Raw genomic sequence first — 22,670 nt, forward strand, 5'->3', positions numbered from 1 at the left:
ATCTGGTGATTGTGGGACCCAGGGGAGGTGTGATAGCTCCTGGTCATGCTCCTCAAACCATGATTTCACCGTTTTTGCAACGTGACAGGGTGCCAAATTATCTTGGTAGATACCATCAGGGAACAATATTTGGGCCATGGGTAGAATCCGGTTCCCCAAAATGGCCTCATACGCTGTAGCATTCATCAATCCATTCAGGGCTATGATGGGACCTGCTCAAAACCACGATATCACTGCCCATACTGTAACAGAACCACCCCTATGCTTTTCAGTTTGAAGCAGACAGTGTGTGTCATAAGCCTTCGACGGTGTTCTCCATATGTAAACACGACCGGTTGTTGGAAACAAGGTAAAGGTCGATTCATCGGACCACATTACGTGTTTCCACATTACGTGAGTCCAAGCCTTGTGGTCCTTGCACTACTAGACACGCCTCTTCGCATTTACTGCTGTGACCAGGGGTTTGGCGGTAGCGGCCCTGCCATGAATTTTCATTTTATAAAGTTCCGTCGCACTGTTTTTGATGAAACCGAGTTCTGTAGGCCGGAATTGAGTTCAGACGTAATTTTCATTGCAGTAGTCTTCTTTTTAGCTGCTACAATCCGTTTTAATGCCCTCCGGTCCCTATCTGACAGGATTGTCTTTCGAGCACTGTTGTGCTTTGCAAACGTCGTTTGCCCATGAATTGTATATGCCCTGTTGACATTGGACACAGTCAAGGGCGCCCATGTTGTGGTTTCCAAGGGGGGGAATAAGCGACATTTCAAATATAGTTTCAAATTTTACTGTAACTATTCTAAAAACACTAATGAGTTTTCGATATTCCGAAGTACAATTTCTTCTAGGGGGAGCGAGCTCCCCACCTTGCCCCCTATAAGGGACGCCCTTGGACACAGTACCTTTCGATACCCTCACAATGTTCGCCACTGTTGCCACTGAAGCTCCAATCAGACGGGCACCAACGATCATGCCTCTTTCGAAGTCTGTCAGGTCGCCCATTTTACCGCACCACTTTTACACCACGACACACAGGTGAACGGGTTACTGCTGACGGAAGGGGAAGGCAACATGACACATCGAAAGAAAAAAAAGACGATCGGCAACCGCAACACGCGTTGTACAGTGGAGGCCCAAACTTACGTGTCCTGTATGAAGTGTTTTTAGATTTTTTGTCTACCCCATATTATATATATATATATATATATATATATATATATATATATATATATATGGTGCCTTCCATTTCAATTCAGGCAGAGCATGTACCTTCACCATCTCAGATATTGTTGAAACTTTTTTTATAGCAACTAGACGTGTTTTTAAGAGACCCATATTTTTTTGTTTTGTCGAAAAAAATTTTCCCGCCAAGTAATGGGCCATCAAAAACGGGGAGTACAATTTATGAATTGTAGAAGACATGGAAAATGGTCAACTTCGGAGCTTCACCATTCGGCTATGGAGACAGGTAGAGTTATAATTCTTGTTGTGGTATGTACATAGGGATATAAATAAACTATATTTTATTATAGTTTGGTTTGCACATGCGTATCTTTTTGTACATAAATTAACAAATGAACGTCAATTTATCTGAAAAGTCGAAGTTTGCGAATTTTTTTCGAGCACTTCCGGTTCGAATTTTAAAATTCTGTTTTCACGGTTGGTAAGACCTAGCTACCCGCTTTCCGAAACAATTTTTGTATCGCTTCTGTATGCAACCGTTTTGTCGCAAAAAATTCGAGAAATTGTAAAATTTTCAAAAATCGCCATTTTTGGGCGCCATTTTCTCGAAAACACCATCTTATAAATTCTGAAATTTTGTCAGATGGTTCAACTTTACATGAATAATAAACACACCAAATATCATTCTCGACCAATGCTTCATGAATTAACTGCAGCCTTTTAAAGTTAGCGAAGTTTTATTAACTTTGATGTCACAGTTAGCAACACTGGGAACAATAAAAGTGCAATGATTTGATGATGTTTGTGGTTCACATTCATTAAATGAAGAATAGAAGGTTTTCTTGACTGTTTTTTTTTTTCATTATTTTGATCAAGAAGGCTCTCTGAAATAGTAAAATGAGCCTCCCCCTACTCCTCCGTTTTCTTAAACCGAAATAATCTGAGGTGAAAATTACGATTACGAAACTCACAAATTTCAAGTTCACTTACTTAAAATGGTCTTCGGAAACAAAATTTCACTGATTTTTTAAATTTTTTTAATTTTTTACATGGACCAATCATTTGCTTGGTTAGTGTCTTCTTCGCTAATAGCATGTAACCGTGCACGTGCTCCAATAAGTGTTGGCTCACTCACAACTCGTCCAGGAGTGGATCTAGGGGGAATAAACTTTTTTATTTTATATATAAATAAAACCGATCTTAGAGTTTGCAGCTCTTAAAAGTAGCTCTAAGTAGCAGTATTCCCCCCCTTCCTTACAGAAGTCCGTCCTGGATCCGCCCCCTGCGTAGCACATTGTCGATAGTCACAAATGCTGAAGGTCCATGTGGAAGCATAAACAGCACTTCAACTTCACGTAATTCATGATTTATTCATAATATTTCTGCTACGCACCACTGATTATCATACATATATGTATATAACAAAAGTTCCTTTTTGCAGATTTCTTAAATCTACACTTTGAATTGCAGAAGTTCGATTTTGGGGGAAGCATGAAGTTAATTCATGGTGACCCGTTACTGCCATAAAAACTTCGCCATTTTCCGAAAGCCAAAGATGACTTCGTTGAATACCAGTTACCGGTCGCATACTTTCCCTTTTTTTCTTCCGGTAGTCATCGAATTCAGTTCCAGGCAACAAAACGAGAGTAATACCCGGAGTTTGTACTTGCACTATACTCACGAATTCTTCTACGGTTTTAGTGGGGGCGCGATGGCTCAGTGTTAGAGCGTTCACCTCCGGTGTTTGGGGTCCCTGGTTCGATCCCAGATCGCGCCGTGTGGGCTTTGTGGTGGACAAACACCGTGCCATTAAACCAGCAATGTACGATACGAAAACAGAAAGTGGCACAGTTTTTTAACGAGATTATTGTTTTCCCATATGGCATACGTAACACTTTCATTTTCATCAGGATCAATAATTAAAGACTCCACACTTATTCCTTCCACTCCAGGACATTCACCACATTCTTGCAGAAGACAGTTGTCATTTTCTATGGATCATACTACTAAAGGAAATAGGTCACTCATGACAGCTTCAATACAGGCTGCACCTTTCATTTGTAGCAAAGCAGTAGCAGCTAACTTAAAATTTGCACAATACACACACACACACACACACACACACACACACACACACACACACACACACACACACTTCCCTCGCAGGTTGCGGACTGACCCACTTTAGTCGAATACTGTAAAATTCCGAGTGACCCATTCTTGTGTTGGGATTGTTCTGTTTAAAAAGTCAGTAAATTTCTTTGGAACGCGTAAGAAAACGTTTCGATTTTTTAAAACTTTTTGTCCTTTTTCAATCACTGTAATGACATCGCACTTAATTGTGACTTTGTCTGGAGCATTACAAATCATCACTGAGGTAATAGTTCAGGCTTTTTGTAGATCATCAGAATTTACTGGATGGCCGTTTCAAGTAAAGTTAAAATTTGTGTGTTTCGTAATCATAATTTCCACCTCAGATTATTTCGGTTTAAGAAAACGGAGGAGTAGGGGGAGGCTCATTTTACTATTTCAGAGAGCCTTCTTGATCAAAATAATGAAAAAAACAGTCAAGAAAACCTTCTATTCTTCATTTGATGAATGTGAACCACAAACATCATCAAATCATTTCACTTTTATTGTTCCCAGTGTTGCTGACTGTGAAATCAAAGTTAATAAAACTTCGCTAACTTTAAAAGGCTGCAGTTAATTCATGAAGCATTGGTCGAGAATGATATTTGGTGTGTTTATTATTCATGTAAAGTTGAACCATCTGACAAAATTTCAGAATTTTAAAAGATGGTGTTTTCGAGAAAATGGCGCCCAAAAATGGATATTTTTGAAAATTTTACAATTTCTCGAATTTTTTGCGACAAAACGGTTGCATACAGAAGCGATACAAAAATTGTTTCGGAAAGCAGGTAGCTAGGTCTTACCAACCGTGAAAACAGAATTTTAAAATTCGAACCGGAAGTGCTTGAAAAAAAATTCGCAAACTTCGACTTTTCAGATAAATTGACGTTCATTTGTTAATTTATGTACAAAAAGATACGCATGTGCAAACCAAACTATAATAAAATATAGTTTATTTATATCCCTATGTACATACCACAATAAGAATTATAACTCTACCTGTCTCCATAGCCGAATGGTGAAGCTCCGAAGTTGACCATTTTCCATGTCTTCTACAATTCATAAATTGTACTCCCCGTTTTTGATGGCCCATTACTTGGCGGGAAAATTTTTTTCGACAAAACAAAAAAATATGGGTCTCTTAAAAACATGTCTAGTTGCTATAAAAAAAGTTTCAACAATATCTGAGATGGTGAAGGTACATGCTCTGCCTGAATTGAAATGGAAGGCACCATATATATATATATATATATATATATATATATATATATATATATATATATATATATATATATATATATAATTTTCCTAAAGCCAAGAAAGATCTTATGAAGATCCAACTGTGTATAAATTTTGATTTCTCTACCTCCTCGCCCTGCGACATAGACACATATACACATCCTTTTATATGTTAGCACAGAATAAACATATACTGGAAAAATGAAATTAAATCTTTAAGTATTAAATCCCACAGTTATGCTGGCAAGGCTAAAGGTGACAGTGATGAGAAATGAATGGAATGGTGAATGAAGAAAGTGGGAGCAAACGAAAGAACCCCGAGAAAACCCACGCACATGGTGTTTGTTCACCACAAAATTCATTTGACACGAACTGAGATCGAACCAAGGACCCCATGCATCAGAGGTGGACTATTACCACTGAGCCACCACGGCCCAAAAACATATACTGGACCTTTTATTGATAATAAATAGTGATTTCTATATTTCCTACAAAAAATCAACTATTTGGTAAATATTTTGCAAAGATCGATCTAACTTTTTTATAAATAATTATTTCAATATAAAAATTCATAATTATTAAATTCACTAGCTGTAAGTACCCGTCATTGCCAGATCTTAGTTCTGAACCTAGATAAAAAGAGAGAAAGAAGAATGCCCTTAAAGGAATTATTTTCAAAACCATTTCATTGCCCGGGAATTTAACCTCTACTGTTACGTAAGCCCGTGTAGCCAACATGTATTGTGGGTTGCGTACAGGTAAGGCGTTCTTAGCAGCAGCCAGAAATGTCTATACATTTTGACTCCCGCCAATTTCCTCATGAGTCGAAAATCGAAAAAAAAAAAAAACTGCTTCGTATGCGATTACATTTGATGATGTTCAGTGTGTGTAGAAAACTTGATAATGGTTCTAGGTGAAAGTCCTTTCTATGCATTAAGCTGATGAGTTACATTTTCATAAACTATATCAGGACCCATGCTGAATGGTTAGCGTTCGAATTTTTGGAGCAGGAGATTATTCGATTTTTAGTGGAAGCTCACGCTGTTCAGGTCTCAAATTGTAGGTCTACGTCTCATATAGTCTCAATACTGAAAAGAAATCTTAAACTACAAGCAAAACATGCAAAATCAATAATAAATGGTCAGTAATACTAACAAACGGTTATATTAAACTTTACGAATGTCGTACGACCTAGAATTTAAGTTCACAAATAGTTAAGTTGGCTAAGTTACTCTAGGGTTATTTTTTTTAGTAATAAATTTTTGTTACGGTTTTCCTACAAAACTATATACACTAAAGTCTTCATCCGATTTCAAAGTGTTATAACGAGAAAATAGCTACTCACACTTGAACAAAACCAATTCGAAAGGGCGACTGTTTACATTCGTACACACAACATATGAATGTGTACACGTATCATTCGATTTCAAAGTGCTGTACTGGCTTTGAAAAATACTTTTTTCTTCAAATTGAGAAAAAAGGGAGTTACATCAAGTTTCAGCCAACAAAACCTCAATCTAGCCTCCTCTGGCCGCTCAAATCGATAATTGAATTACTTCCATTTCTTAGGCACTGACGGAATTTAATGAGCTTTACTGATGGTTGGCGAAAGACGTCACTAACACACATCCCCGTCCATACTAGATATAGCTCCCACCACTCAAACAAAACTTAAATATTCCCTCTCTGTCAGCGGTTATCCAAATACCATTAGATATTTTTAAGCTACAACGTTGAAATTGGACAAAGGTTTTGGACACACCCTGTACGTTTTTGTGTTTAAATTACTAGATATTAAGCTTTTTTTTTTAACATTGCACACAGTAGTGGATTACCTGAAGGCTTGAACACTATTCCTTTATTTAACCTAAAATTTCCACTTCATTTCCAAATAACGTGAACTATAGTCTCCAATATATATATATATATATATATATATATATATATTTACAAGGCATGTTTTGTAATTTAAGCAATTACTACTTAGGTCTTCTCCATTACTGGGTGGTTTTAAGAACAAATAAAAATATACTGATTGGTGTCTTATGTATCCATTTTGTCATTTACCTAAACACTATTAACAACATTATTGGCCGTCGAAAGATTAATAACAGTGAATTACTGTCGTAGTGCATCATTTCTCGCCCTTGGTCTGCATGCACACAACAAACATTTTCAATTGCTTTATGACCTTATATATAAGGTGTGCAAGTGCAATTCCACTGACAATTTAACTTTCTCACGCAGATACGCAGGACAGTCAAGCTTTCCTAATTAATCGTGGGCAACCATGATCGAGGGTAATATTAAACGTAAGACCATTCACGAGGACAAAGCACCGGGAGTGTTGACAAAATCCAGAGAGAGTGAAAGGACTTCCACTAACTGTGGCAACATTAAGCTTCGTTTACGCCTCGTTTATATGACTTAATCAGCATTATTTTCTACATCGGTTAGAGAAGCAAGAGTTCAAAACGGAAACAGCTGTTTTCTACTTAAAAAATACAGAGGTTGTTCAGCCTACGTTTGGCCGATTTCGTTCCTTCCCCCTCCCGTGCAGAATGGACTCACCCGACCTTGCTCGTGGCGTCCTGCAATGTTGTGCAGTGGCTTCCTGGGAACAGTTGTTTTTCCACGCGGACGACAATAACGCACAAAACAGGACCATTGTTGTTAGTGTTGTGTTAAATTTGTTTCCAAGTGTGTGGGTTTCCGCTCTGTGACCAAAATGCAGCCCAACTAAGCCGGTTTTGGGAAGGCTATGTTGCGGCTCTTTATGACGCCCACTTGTGTTTCTGTCATTATAAAACAGTGCAAGAAGAATGGTTGCAACATCAGTTTAAGTGGAATAAAAAATATTAAAAAGTACAAGGGCAACGAAGCTCCACCATTTTGATCACCAGCGGAGTTGCCTAGGAAGCGGGAATGAACCAAGGCCACCTCCACCATACAGAGGAAACTTTGCAAAATGGCAATGCAAGAAAATCCGCCAACACAAAGATGTATGGCTAATCGTGACGTTACACCATCAACTCAAGCTGGAAAAAGTCATGAAAGCTCGCGGACATCTCACGGATGCCCACTAAAAGGAACGAAAGTGTAACGCCCGGAAGCTGTACGAACGGCATCTGGCAAAACAAAGATGGGTGTACGTCGCAATGCTCGAAGCATGGATTTACCTTTCCGACTGCGGCAAACCGAGAGCCATCATGTACCGAGAGAAAGGCGCCAAGAACTTCAGAAGATGGGTTCGTGTCTGTAAAGAATCCTTCCCAAAAGGGTTCATGGTCGTTACTGGCTACTGTTACCGAGGTAAACTGAAGATTCGTAGGGTGACGAAGAACTGCAAAATAAATTCGCAATATTTTCAGGAGCAGATCACGCGGCCGATCTATGAGCATGAGATTCCAATAATGTACGGAAATTACGCCAATCTGGTGCGCATTCACATGGACAAGGCCTCATCACATACCTCACGATCGTCCCTCGCATTCTACAGGGAGATGGAGGAGGCAAGTGGTATACAGTGATACCTTTCAATGAGGTGCCTGTTAAATCTCCAGATGCAAGTCCTATGCACTATTGTGGATTTGGATTGCTAAAGCGGGCTTTGGGTAAACGGCGTGTGACAACTGTAGAAGGACTTTGGAAAGTTGAGCAAAGGGAATGGGACAATATTCCCCTCCCAGTTTTTCAGAGAAGCCTATTACAGTGGAAATTACGCTGTCAGGCTATTGTTAGGAACCAAGGGAAACACATCGAGCACTTACAGACCTGGCGCCATGGATTCTTTTAAATTTTTATTGGCCAAATGTAGACTGAACAACCTCTGTAAAACGGAAGTTTTTGTACGTTTTTTAAAAAGATTTAAATTTTAAGGAATAAATTAAAGTATGTTCCAGATTTATTTTCCATAACAAAAAACATTAAATTGCTGTATTCTGAATAAACAGCGTGAAAAAAAGAATCAAACAATAATTTATTGAAGCATTAAAATTTGAGGGAAAGACAGTTAAAAACGTCATGCACAAGTTTCTTACTTACAACTTGTTAGAACTATATAGCAACAAAAAATAATTCTCTGAAGAAATGAACTTCTAGTACCGTGTTCAACTAAACCACGTCCAAAATTTTCGCTAATGGCATTAATTTTACAAATTAAACTCAAATTAGGTTTTAAGAGAATATATTAAGTTTACAATAGTGTTTTCTGAACGGGAAACTAGATATAAGCAAAATTTTATAACGTAATAATAAGGTTTCTGTACTTGTACCAAGGTAGGCAGGCGCCTATATTGTATTTTTTACTTTTCTTTAGGCAACCAGTAAAGCATACACTAGATATAACGGTCAGGCACTAACTAAGGTGGTTAGGCAACCGAAACGACACCACTAATAGGGAGGATAACACTTGTTAGCTGCCAATGCTATGCTAGTATGAAAACAAATCAAGATACCCAATCCTGAACTGAACATGAAAGTTACAACTACAGAATGATGTAAATACACTTTTTTCTTTAATTGTAAGATCATTGCATGAAAAAATTAGTACATAAATAGAAAATTATAAAGGCCAAAAAGTTAAAATTACATCTTTTTTGCAAAATAATAATAATAATAATAATAATAAATAAAACCTTTTCCAGCGAAAAAAAAATCATTCCCAAACAACTCAGGTTTTGTGTATCTCTGGCTTAGAGCTAGAGTTAACTGTCATTAAACCCGGAGACCGACAGCAAGTGCTTCTTTTCGCGAGGTCCCCATATCCACTTGTAAGTTTCACTTTAGCAGTAATAACTCGCATATCATGTCTTTGTGTTGTAGATTTAGTTCTCGTGCACACGACACCCAGAGGCAAGTTTCATACTGAAATTGACCTACTAACTGTTACCATAATTGTTTTAAGTTTTCTCGAGTTATCCACCAACAACAAATCCAAGCATTTTTTTCAAAATACCAAAACGGTTTCACAACCTTACAAGCACAATCTATTTTGGATTGTCAACCTGTTAACCAACATAGCTACACAATTATAGAAGAAATATTATCACAGAGAAAACACTACATTATTAGTTTTACACACACACACACACACACACACACACACACACACACGTATATATGAGGTTGATTCATTTATATTGACCCGAGCTCTATGTGCAACTGTACCAGGCATGCGCAACAAATTGACATGAGACTGCGACGAGGCAAGCAAAAGGATCTCGTCAATCACTTAGTAGATTAGTGTGGTCGAGCGTAGTCTGATGCTACCAAAACAGATTCTGGGAGGGGTTAATGTGGTCATTTCAGACCCTAAGTTGACGACGTCGCGCAGTATAGAAATATCAAGTTCATAATTTTCGTGTAGGTTGTGCTATGTGAATCATATTATACGGAAATATGCGGCACAGAGTCCGGGGCCCACAACACCGATGCGAGCAGCTAGAAACCAGATTCCTGCGAAGAGGACCCCACCACTATTGCGTGTGGTTCGGCACATGACAACCTCAGCGTGTGATGGCTAGCAAATACCGCACGTTGCAGGCGACAATCAAACCGCGCCATTCACAGGGATTTATATATCATGGTCGTTAACAGTAGCAGTGTGCGCGCCCTTAAACTGTATCCTGTGGCTAAATGAAAAAAAGAACTCTAGGAGGCTGTATGAAGTAATTTTGTGAGTGATGGGTGGAAGTTTGCTGTTACCTTTGATAAGGCGTGGAATTACCTCACATACTGCGGTAAAGCTTGTATCATTACATACAGATCTGTTGACGCCAAGGGCCGAAGCAAGTTCTTCCGCCAGTGCGCAAAGTTTCCTCACAAAAGGTTTCCGACTTTCCCAAAAGGCCGGTTTCTCGTACAGGGACAAAGCGCATCTCCGATAGGTGGAGCGAAACATCAAAATCAATGCTGCGTAATTTCTTGACTGAGATGTACCAGCATGAAAATCCAGTATTGTACGGACAAGACTTGAATCAAGTTAAACTGTACGAAGAAAGTATCGAAGCACACGAGAAAGAAAAAATGCCGAAATTATACTGCCGTATGGGACAGGAAAGCAGAATTTCGGCAATTCTCTGACACTCTTGTCAAGAGTCTGGATGCCAGCCCAATGGACTATTGTGCTTTTGGACTCCTCAAGCGGTGCCTGTCCCACTGTCGAGTCTGCACCGCCTCTGGCCTGTGGAAAGCCTGTAATGAGGAGTAGGATGCAGTACTTACGGTCCAGCTGCAACGCAGTCTCCTGCAATGGAAACCTCGATGCCGAACAATAGTCAGTAGAGGTGGCCTCCAGATCGAACAACCGGTGGTGGAAACACGCCATTTCCTATGTAAGTGGCACACATTCATATTCGGCTCAATATAAGGAATTAACCTCTTGGATAAAATCGAAAGTCCCCTGACATAGGATAGCTCTGTTATTATCAAAGTTACAACAAAATGTAAGAGGGGAAATCGTTTCCAAATGTAATGTTTTCAATCTAAAGTGAAGATTTTTTTTTTTAAATCCAACGAGCCGTTTGCCCAATTCACTTTATGTTGTGGATCCAGCATACTTTTGAGACACTATATATATATATATATATATATATATATATATATATATATATATATATATATATATATATATATATATATATATATATATATATATATATAAAATTTTGCTTATTTAACATCTTCCTATTCATATGTAATTTAGACACACAGAGTGGACAATCATGGAAACAACCTTGTTAAGTTAATTGGCACATTATATTACTATAAGAGAATACAAAGTTAATTATCGGTGTTGATGTTCCACTAGTGTTTTTGTCTTACTACTGATATGACGTTTATTAAAAGAAATTCTCGGAAATTACATGGTCTGTTGAGGTTATTTGAAGGTCGCCTGGCATACTTCAATAGACCAAATTAAAGGATGAAGATTTTTTAAAAATGACTTAAAAAAAAAAACGAAGCGCATGACTGTGTTAGAAAAGGAAAAATTGTAGAAACAAGTCATAGGCTATATGCTCCCATGTTAAAACATATCATTTACCTTGAAGTAACTATTAATAGTTGAAAGAGGTTCAAATGTTGTACGGTGCATACAATCATACATTCTTGGACATTGCAATGCCACCACCAGATTATTACACCTCAAAATTACGTCAAACGGAAACTGGAACACTACACTCATTCAACTAGCTGCAATCTCCGGTCTTCGCACGGGGAGAACAGATTTATGGATTATATCTTAACCCTTTCCCTCCCCCTTTAGGACACGTTAAATATAATTCATTGAAAATGTAATTATAAAAATCCTCAATATCATCCCTCAGCCCATGCTGATGGTATCTGAATTTTGACTTACATAGCATATGAAGAGTCACTATTCACTTCAGCGATACCGAAAACTATGAATTGGATTAGTTTTGCATGTCTCTTTTCCACACTTATCCGATGCGGGATGAATTTGTATTTCAACGGCATTCCCTTATTCGTCTTAGGGACCTCGAAAACTTTGGATTAGACACTAATATTAGTTGTTTTCGCTTATATTTACATGCCACCCGTTCTGAATCCCACTCCTTACCTCATTCCGATGAAAGCCTAAGTTAGACCATGGTCCACTAACGTACTAAAAATAAAATTCAGTACAGCAGTCTAGGACGAGTTGTCCGCCAAACATCTTTAATTACATTTTTATTTATATAGAAAATGTCTCCTGCTACAGAAGCTTTCGCTCTTATTTGTAATAAGGAGTTTATATATCGAGTTTTATCTTTCTAACTTGCTGGACTTGTGAGGTACCGGTACTCTATTTATTGGCATTTGTTTTTCAATCCCTCTATTCCCCTTAGGATAAGTTCTTCCTGAAAATTGTGATAACATAAGTTACGCCATGGTCCACTCATGTACCAAAAATCAAAATCAATCCAGTAGTCCAGGAGTAATTAACCATCAAATTTTACATTTCATTCTTGTATATACATCTACATTTTGAGTCCACTACAGCAATAACAACTCATGTGAGATGGACGAAGCTATGTACACTCATGTCCAAAATTATTGTCGCATGTCTATAAATATGTTGTTGTAGGTATGTAATTTGATAACGAACTCGCTCAGTACTTCTTATAATGTTAGTATGTTAATAATCGGCAAAGACATGTATGTGGCAAATTTCATGTCAAAACAGCAGTAAATAAGAACAATAAAACGAAAATAAAACTTCCTTGTCTATTTAGCAACATTTTGTTTTATGCATTCTAATTTTCGTATTTATAACTTTTCCTATGAAATTTACCACAAATATACATTTCCCGATTATACATATAGTATCAGTATTAAAAGTACCCTGCAAAATCATTATCAAATTATATTCTTGCAAGAAGACAGTTATAGATATGCGACAATCATTTTGGACATGAGTGTTCATTCGAAGTACATTACCGTCGAATACTATCATTCGATAGGACCAGTTACGGTTTCAGCGTTTTACAAGAGGGAAATTACATCGGCAATGGCGGCGAAACTCACTACACCCTTCTTTCGGCTTTGGGGGCGGTCAGTGATTCTTCACTTTTGAGGTATTCTTCAAATTTAGATGTGAAGTCAAGTATCAGAAGAAAACTAACAAATTTGGCATTGCATAAACAGGTGTTCCCTGAGTAAACAGAGAAACTTCGCATACGTATTCGGGACTTCAATATAAAAATAAATAAATAAAGTTTACCTGTAACTTTGATTGGAAACTCCTACTTACGAAGATGATGCAACTAAATCTACGACAAATTTCGCATACGTGTTTAGGACCTAAATACCTGAAGGTTGTGAACCCATAATTCTGGAAATGAGGCTAATTTAAGGAAGACACTATACGACTAATCCCACTAATTATCTTGTAAAAGGGTTAAGCATTTAAAGGTCTGGTCTTTGAAGTGCAGAAACACTAGAAAGAGCCAAGTCAAAACACGTGACCACAGAGTCAGTGACTTACGTACGCCAAGTTTTAACATCTCATGGATATCAATCACGGTTGTAGACTCTGAATTAAAATAACTAACACATCTTTGTTTGGTTGTTTCTTATTTGTTAGAGAAGTAATTGCCCACAACATCCATTCGTATTAATTGGGAAGGCACGTTACTTTGTGGCTACAGAGCCACGCCTTCCATATGACGTATTTCGCATGAAGAGGTATAAAATTGTGAGATTAAAAAAAAAATGGCCTATTTCAAAGAATTCTATTTCGACGAGGTGTTAAGATAAGTATCATATAGTCTATGCAATGTATTACATCACGTAGATAGTTTTCGAAACACGTGAGTATCATAATACCACTTACAATATTTCGATATGTCAAACCGTTCGGGAGATACGAAAAGCACCTGCAGATGGGTAGAGATTGTTATAAAACACGGATAGTTGGCGCACAATTCAAAAAAACTCGCATAAAAAGCCAATATGGAAGCAATACTATTAAGAATGACACAGTATGAAGTTGGATGCCTTGTGTACAATACCAGAACTGCAATCACTGTTGAATGTGATTGTGCTATTACTGGTGACAGTTAAACAAAACCTCTATTTTTCGCGATAAAATATGTTTCAGAAATATGACAAAGCATTTGTAAACAAACATTTGTATGCTACTTCATAATACATTACTTAACATCGCTACTAATCGAACAATTATAAACTGTGCTAACACCCAACCTTGAAACAGACATTTACTTAACTTACAAAATCCCACTGAAACAAACATTTACCTCAGGCTCGTAGCCAGAACACTACGACAGAAGCAGCCCAGATCACCTTTGAAGTGACTGACTGGAGTTCACTCCTTATGCATAAGGTCTACATTCCAACAAACAACTGAAAGTTTCAGGAATGAAGGTGACCATAGAGAGAAGCTTCACCAGCTCCTTAGCTACGGATTTGATGTGCCTCCAGAAATGAAAACTGCAGTTTTCACGTATTTTCTCATTACTTTTTCAAGTACGATGTTCACGAACAATATATTGCTTATCCTGCATGCGCGATCTGTTTTATCTGGGACATTTGGGTAGGAAATAATGAAACCGCATAGCTTGGATGGAATGTTCCAGACTGGTAGTAAACTACCTACAACGCTAGTTTCGACAATGAACTACCTCAGATACTCAGAGCTTTTTGATTATTTAACACTACAACCTTCTTATAGGTTTATATCGAGCGTTTGGGAAAATGTACGCACACCTAAAATGTGATACTTAGCTAAGCACTTCTTTTGAAATAAAAGATTCATTTTAAAAAAGTAGAATTTTTATTCCTTGTAACTTTCTTCCTATTTATTCGAAATATGGCACATTATGATTGTATCATTCGATATTAAAGTACCGAATATGAGCAAAGATCATCAAAAAGTTAGACCTCACCTCAATGGGAAAAGTTGACAAAGAAGAGTTATCGGGCACCCAAATGTTAGCCTGAAAAAAAATGAAAAAGCAAGAAATCGAGAGCGAACGAGAGAGAGAGAGAGAGAGAGAGAGAGAGAGAGAAAGTAATCCTGGTCCAATTGCCTCATGACACGAGGTGGTATGAAAGTTGCGACTCAATTTTTTAGGGATGAGCTAATTTCAGAGCCATGCTTTCATTAGGCAATTGTTTTCCAGATCACGGACTAACTATATTCCAAGTTAGAATTACTGAAGTGAGTATTTGTATGGATGGTTGAAAAACAAACCACTTTTAGAACGTTAACTTTCTGAATCAGTATTTAAAACCAAGACGGAAGCCTTTTTTTTTTTTTTTTTTTTTTAATCTTTTACTCTGTTTATAACATCTAAGGAAAACACCTAATACGATTAACCATTTCTATACATCGCCAAATAACGCGTCTGCTTTGAGTATGTATGCTTCCAACCATGATTTTCAGTGAAGGTATAACATTTTCACTGTTGAGTGAATCAGGAGACAACTGGGGAGCTACTTGAAATTAAGATACAGTGAACTATGATGTAAAGTCCAGAAGTAATGACTGGGGCTACGATTTTTAGTGGGGAAAAAGTACTGAAATTGGTGGGTGGAAAGGTGGAAAAAAGTTTTTGGTGGAATTAAAACTACACTATATCGGAAACAGTTTTAGTATTTTTGCACGCAATTCTATATATCTATATATTTGATCACTTGAAAATATCTGGCATCGATGGATCTAACTGAACATCGAAAAAAATGTAAATGCATATCACAATTTGACCTTCGGTGCGTTGACATTTCAAGTCCTGGAAAACAAATAGAAATTAACTGAATTTGACATTTATCATTTCAATGTTGGGAAGTGCAACTGTTTCTCGGTTTGCCAGAAGTATTTTTTACTGTAAGAAGGAGTGCTCAACGTCTACAGACACCAAAGGAGTATACTGGATCTAGAAACAGAAATGGAGAATGTAAGGGATATTGAATGTGTGTGTGAATAACTTACAAGAAAGAAAAAAATACAAAAGAAAATTTACGTTGATAGCTTCGACCAGTTATTCTACGCCATAACGGAAAGTTCTCCATCGTTACATTTGCTGTGGATGAAAGTTTTTTCTAATATTGACTCAAGTTCTTTTATTTTATCAAAGATAATTTGTTATTTTGCTCGCTTCAAAGATAATTTGTTATTTTACTCGCTTCAGTCAGGATTAGCAAAATTTCACAGTTTCAGCAAGTTTTTCATATTGTCGCGTCAATATTTACATTCTCTGCAATCTAACAAAGGCCGGGGAGCTATTTCATTTCTTTACCTCGTGTCTTTCTGAATTTATGTATCGATATCTTTTCTACTATATCGTGACATATTTTAAACAAAATAACGTGCACTGTAGCAGATAATGTAAAGTCCCAATAACTCAGCATTAATACTAGAAGGGGAAGGGAATGAACTGAGACCTACATGTCTCATATAGCCTCACCACCAACAGAGGTTATACTCCAATCTATCAATCAAATAACATAATGATCTCAAAACTAGCCATGGGCGGAGTTTTCAGCCTCTTCTACTATGGCACTCAGGAAATTCGGGAACATTTTTGCCACAATCCTAAAAAGAAATTAAACGTCCTAGAGGTTCTGGTAGTTTCTTTACGTTACCTTGCATTCATATTCGAACAATTTACAATGAGCAAATTAATAAGGACATTGAAATACCATGCTTATTTGACACACATTTTGGGTATTATTCATTCGTAAACCTGGGCATGTTAGTTCCAGATCCAGTATAACCAATACGAATCCATCATCCCCATGTACGATAGCATTAAGTTCCTGCATTTTTTGTTGCGGTTTTCGAGCCGAATGTGATTTTGCGTTATCCTATTTCGGTAGAGGACGCTTTCGATTCACCAATGCAGGATATCTTTGGTGTAGTACATCATACATCCGCTCCAACTGTGAAATAAATGTCGGAATTGATAGTACAACCGTTAGGACTGAACTCTAAATGATCCTCTCGTAGTTTCACCACACAAACAGAATGACGTTATGATCGAAACGATCTGTTTGTCGATCAGTATTCTGGAAACTGACATTTGTTCAACCAGGGTTTTCGTAATTCGGATTTCGAAAAATTAACCACTCTTCGTCGCAAGTTACAATCCGTTTCAGGAAATACATATCATAAGGAATTTGAGCAATTGTCGACACACATCCATTCTCCTTTAGGGCTAAGCTAGGGTCGCACAATGCGACTGTCCCTAGTTTTCCCGAGTTCAAGAAGGTGACGCATTACAGTAGACAGACATGTAAAAAAAAAAAAAAATCCTCGTGTCTGGTGAATGAATTTTTCCTAAATGTCGTATCGTATAACCTAAGATCTGTTGCACTGGGGCAGCCGAATCTTGACTGATCTTGAACCTTGAACATTTTTACAACCTCCACAAAATTTTCGGAATCAAGTTGCCGTTCTGATTTCACTGCATCATCATCTCTCGAATGACGAAGATTTTTGGGTCGCTGAAGTAGTTTTATGTCCGATATCGAACTCATAAAATATTCATAAAGTAACAGTTCATGTATTACAAAAATTGCTGAGCACTCAGAGGCGAGTGGGGGCCTTCGTATTAAATAGTCCGCTTTACACACTACCTCTTGAGCCTGTTTAACATTGTACCTTCGGTCGATCACGGTGTATAAATGCGCCTGCTGTGGGTTGGGGAAATACTGCAAGACTTATGATTCATCCTTGTAAAATGTTATAAATTTGTCAAACATTTGGGGAAAAAAACTACATTCCCAAAGAATGTAGATTATTGCTTTAAAAAAAATCTTAACTACCTGTCTTTAAAAAATTCGTACTCTGTCACAATACATATTAAAATTTAGTACTGTATGAAATAATGAGAAAGACGAATCATGAAAATTTTTTGGAATCATTAGAAATTTTTGGAATGTTTGAGTTTAATGTCCCACGATTATGCCCTTTACACTAAGAGAAACGATTAAAGCAAGTGAATAATAGAATTGTTGGAATAAGAAAGCGGGAGGAAACGGGAGTGGCCACGTTGTTATCCACCAAGAAGAGAAAAACAAATCATATTTGTTCGACTGACTTCCATTTCTAAATACGAGTATGTGGCTCTTTACAGAGGTTGGTGACCAGGATATTTAGAACAAGGCTCTATCTAAGTATAAAATATGTTAATAATTATTTTAAACTATATTAGCTCAAATGTCCGTTTGTCACACGGGGAAAATGTTTATGGAAAATATTTGAACCCCTCTTAAGATACACACTTTAATGAAAGCGTAATGATGAAAACTGTTGAACCCCTACTATTTAGGATACGCCATTTAATTAAAGTGACATGATAAAATCCAAGCATTATGTTCCAAAAATTCATTTCAAACGAGTCAGCAGTTTCCCCGTGATACGATCATAAACAACAGAAATCTCTATTTCAATGTGAAGAAAAGAATTATTGAAAATTTCCATAAAACCGAAACCTTCAAAAACGGCGAAACATGTGCCCCCTTACTTTTAATAAAGAATTTATATTCCACGTTTCATCTTCCCATCTTGAAAGTCTCGTGAGATAAGATTTTTTTCTACATAAATTTTGAATGCCCTTTAACCAAAATAATATGCCAACAACACAGCTCAAAGTAATTTCTAACTATGTGTCAAAATTCATTTCAAACTGTTCAACTATTTCCCTGTGATGCAATCACAAACAACCAAGAACTTCGCTTTCAATGTGAAGACAGGAATTATACAGTTGAAACGGCCCCTCTCCCAAAAACGGAAATTCAAAAATGCTGGGACACGTGTCCACTTATTTTTAATAAGACATTTATATATCGTGTTTCATCTACCTAACTTAACAGACTCGTTATATACTGTATATTTATATAATATATTTAACAGACCCTACATAAACTTTCCTGAATTACATCTGCATTTTATTTTTTAAGTTTATTTATATTCACTAAGTATTTTGAAAAGGGAATTCAACTGATTCTCCTCCCCCCGCCAAAAAAAGGAAAAAAACAAGAGATTTTGCATTTATATCAGATTTTTTAAATGTACCATTAAATGGGCATTCCGTTTTCTAAATCTTACAAAAAAAAGGAGAGAAGAAATCCGAGAAACAACAAAATAAAGAAAACGGGGAGATAGTTCAATTAATATTTAAAATACAGTACAAATGTCAACGAAAAGAAAACTAATATTAAATTATTTATCGATTAGACGTTCTATATAGCAGATTTTCTATAGATCACATATAGGCAGAATACTGAAACTTCACGCACTCTAGTGTCCAATTCCTGAAACAGAGCACACAATTATCATAGATGGCAGTAGTGTTCATATCGGCACGTGAACAGAAACTACTACCGCTAGATGGAAGCAGCATTCACAAACACGTTATTTTAAACCTATCGTAAATTTATTTAGAGGAATGAACAATTTATATTAAAATAAAGTATAGAATAGGGTAAATAACTAGTAATGTCTAACATCACTTATTTTTTATTGCACTTAAACAGAAAATTTTCCAACTACTTTCGTCAAAGTAATCAAACCAGTAATGAGTTTCCCCAGGTTGGGAGAAAATCCTGAATTAACTTTTGCGAATCTTTATTTTAAATACACACTAATACATACTTTATTTTAAATAATGTTTACCCTAAAATTAGCGTTTCACAGATTTCTTCCATGAACTGTTCACTAATTCTTGTTCGAAGTAACAATTAGTTTTTTTTTTCCTCGAAGATTTTTACCGGTATTGAATTCAAATTCCATAACCTAACTCTGAAACCGAAGATTTGCACTTAAAAATACTGCATACGTATTGTAAGCAAATTAACCTCTAACCACATGCCAAGTTAAGTGAAGATTGAGTGAGTTCTGTAGACTACATACGATAATGCGGCAATTTGAAATTGAGACTGGAGCTGTAGAAAAAAAAAAAAAAAAAAGAGTGAAATCATAGAAAGTTTCTTACCTTGGACCATTCAAAGTACAACTTTGCTTCCGCCGCTTTTTCCCCAAAATATGACGCTTTAATGAAACAAATTGCTTACCCAGGCATTATTCAAAGTATTGTCTATCGCTGGCCACTATTTTCTCCCATCTTTTGGGTAGCGTACGAATGCCGGCGTCGAAAAAATGTTTCATCTTTGGAAGCGATCCACGAATCGATCCACTTTTTTACTTCTTCATAAGATCGGAAGTCTTGGTCAGCCAGGTCATGCGCCATTGATCGAAACAGGTGATAATCAGAGGGAGTGTACGGCGGGTGTGTCTGGAGTGTACGGCGGGTGGGGTAGGACTTCCCATCTTAACGTTTCCAAGTACGTTTTGACCATTTTTGCAACGTGGGGTCGAGCGTTGTCGTGTTGCACAATCACTTTGTCGTGCCTCTCGCTGTACTGCGGCAGTTTGTCCTTTAATGCTCGGCTCAAACGCATTAATTGCGTTCAATAACCTGTGATTGTTTCACTTGGTTTAAACAGCTCATAGTACACAACGCCGAGCTGGTCCCACCAAATTCAGAGCATGATCTTGGACTCATGAATATTCGGTTTGGCCGTCGACGTGGAAGCATGGCCGGGATATCCCCATGATTTTTTTTTTTTTTTTCGTTTAGGGTTATCGTAATAAGCTTATTTTTCGTCCCCGGTCACAATGCGATGCAGAAATCCCATCCGTTTTTGCCTCTGAAGCAACTCTTCACAACACACAAACGCCGTTCAACGTCTCTTGGTTTCAACTCATACGGAACCCAAGTTCCTGCTTTCTGAATCATACCCATGGCTTTGAGCCGTTTTGAAATGGCTTGCTGTGTCACTCCCAATGATCGTACCAATTCTTCTTGAGTTTGAAGCGAGTCTTCATTCAGCAATGTCTCCAATTCTGCATCTTCGAAAACTTTGTCTTCCACCACTATGCCGGTCTTCGACGTTAAAGTCACCATTCTCTCGCTAATAGCGTCCTCACTATAAGTACTTGAGAGCATTCGATGAGAGACAGCCTGTTTTCTTCATATTAAAACAAAAAAGTAGAACCGCCCGCAAATGGCGAGAATTGGGCTCGTAAACTGACATTTTCAATCGAGAACAACTTTACGATGCACACACAAATCGACTAATGCTTGAATGGGGTTATGTTGACAGAGGTCCAAGCTAACTGCTTGACGTCTGCGATCTGTTTATTTCGACCGCTACTTACCGTTGTAGCCACCTATCGGAAAACGGCGGAAGCAAAGTTGTACACCTTGTATGATCATCCTGCATTCATATATCGTTGCGCCCTGCCGTCAGAGCATGGAAGTATTGCTGGAAGTCCTCTTGGGGAATGCTGTTGAAAACCCTTGTCGTAGCCCTCTTGATGGCAGTTTCGTTATCGAAGTACGAACCTTTGAGTACAGGCTTGAGTTTAGGAAATAGAAAATAATGGCACGGGACCAGATCTGGTGAATACGGAGGGTGGGACAATACGTAGATCCCCTTTTGGGACAAGAAGTCCTGCACAATCACTGCCTTGTGACTTGGGGCATTATCTTGGAACAGACGCCAATGAACATAACCCCGATACTCGGGCCTCACACGTGTGATACGTTGCAATAACCGCTTCATATCTCACCATAAAATGGGGCATTAACTGTCCTGTAGGCACAAATTCCTTATGCGCAATGTCCTTACTATTGAATAAAAAAAAAACCAAAGCTTGATTTTGGATTCTGGCTTGTGGAGACTTAAGAGACTTCCACTCTGCACTCTGATGTTTTGTCGACTGGTTATACTGAAAAACTTACGTCGCATCCTCAGTAACGATATTCAGGAAGAAGTTAAGGTCCCTATTGGCGGCAGCTATTAGTTCTTTGAAAGTGATCAATCATGTCCTTTTGTTGATCATTTGTTAAGGAATAAGGTACGAAACCGGCACAGACCTTCCTCTTGTTGACAATGTGGTTTATTATTTGCCACAGTCTCTCTTTTTTGCAACTCCTCAGCAAGGATTCGCAGTGTCGCATTTCGGTCTTCCGTGATCAGTGTCCTCACTGGACCCGGATGTTTGTCGTCTTCAATTGACTCCCGTCCCGTCCCCGCCTGTGCTATGTAAATTCATGCACACGGGATAAACAAGTGGTCTCATTCAGTTGTTTCAACATTTAATAAGTTTCTTTAGCAGTTTTACCCAGACGCGCATAAAACTTGATGTTCGCTCCTTGTTCCATATTTAACTCACGACGCAGTACACTCACGTAACTGTCAGTCAAGATCAATGTTCTTGGTATCAGTTACTCACGAAACATTCCTCTCTGTTTGCACCACAGGTCACTTACTCAGCTGGCCACATGTTGAGAAAAAAAATAGTCTCGATTTTAAATTGCCACACTGCGTCTACTGTCATTTTATTTAAAAATAGCACAAAGAAGTATAACTAGGAAAGAAAAAGTCCAACATGGAATAAGCTAAACCAATGATTCTCACCTCATGTGTCACGATGACAAATTGGTGTGTCGTCCAGTCATAGGATGGGTCACAAAATTTTAGAATCTGGAAGTCTTGAAGCATTTAACTACTACTTAAAATCAAATTTTTGACAGTCATGCCTCTAGCGGAAGCAACAATGCTCAGTACAACACACAGTGGCTATTTTA

The 22,670-nt window shown here is 37.6% G+C and overlaps 1 protein-coding gene across 3 annotated transcripts in view; it reads right to left on the reverse strand.

The window, feature by feature from the left end:
• neur (E3 ubiquitin-protein ligase neur) overlaps positions 1 to 22,670 on the reverse strand; it is a 292,329-nt gene that overhangs the window by 219,280 nt on the left and 50,379 nt on the right. The window contains exon 1 of one of the 3 annotated variants that reach the window (XM_081762968.1): positions 14,958 to 14,984. The exons of the other annotated variants lie outside the window; for them this stretch is intronic. The gene's annotated coding sequence lies outside the window, so the exon portion shown is untranslated. Of the gene's footprint in view, positions 1 to 14,957; positions 14,985 to 22,670 lie in introns of those variants that run through there. 3 annotated transcript variants of the gene reach the window in all.

This window comes from Thermobia domestica, chromosome 1, assembly GCF_964235325.1.
Source record: "Thermobia domestica chromosome 1, izTheDome1.hap1.1, whole genome shotgun sequence".
Taxonomy (NCBI): Eukaryota; Metazoa; Arthropoda; class Insecta; order Zygentoma; family Lepismatidae; genus Thermobia; species Thermobia domestica.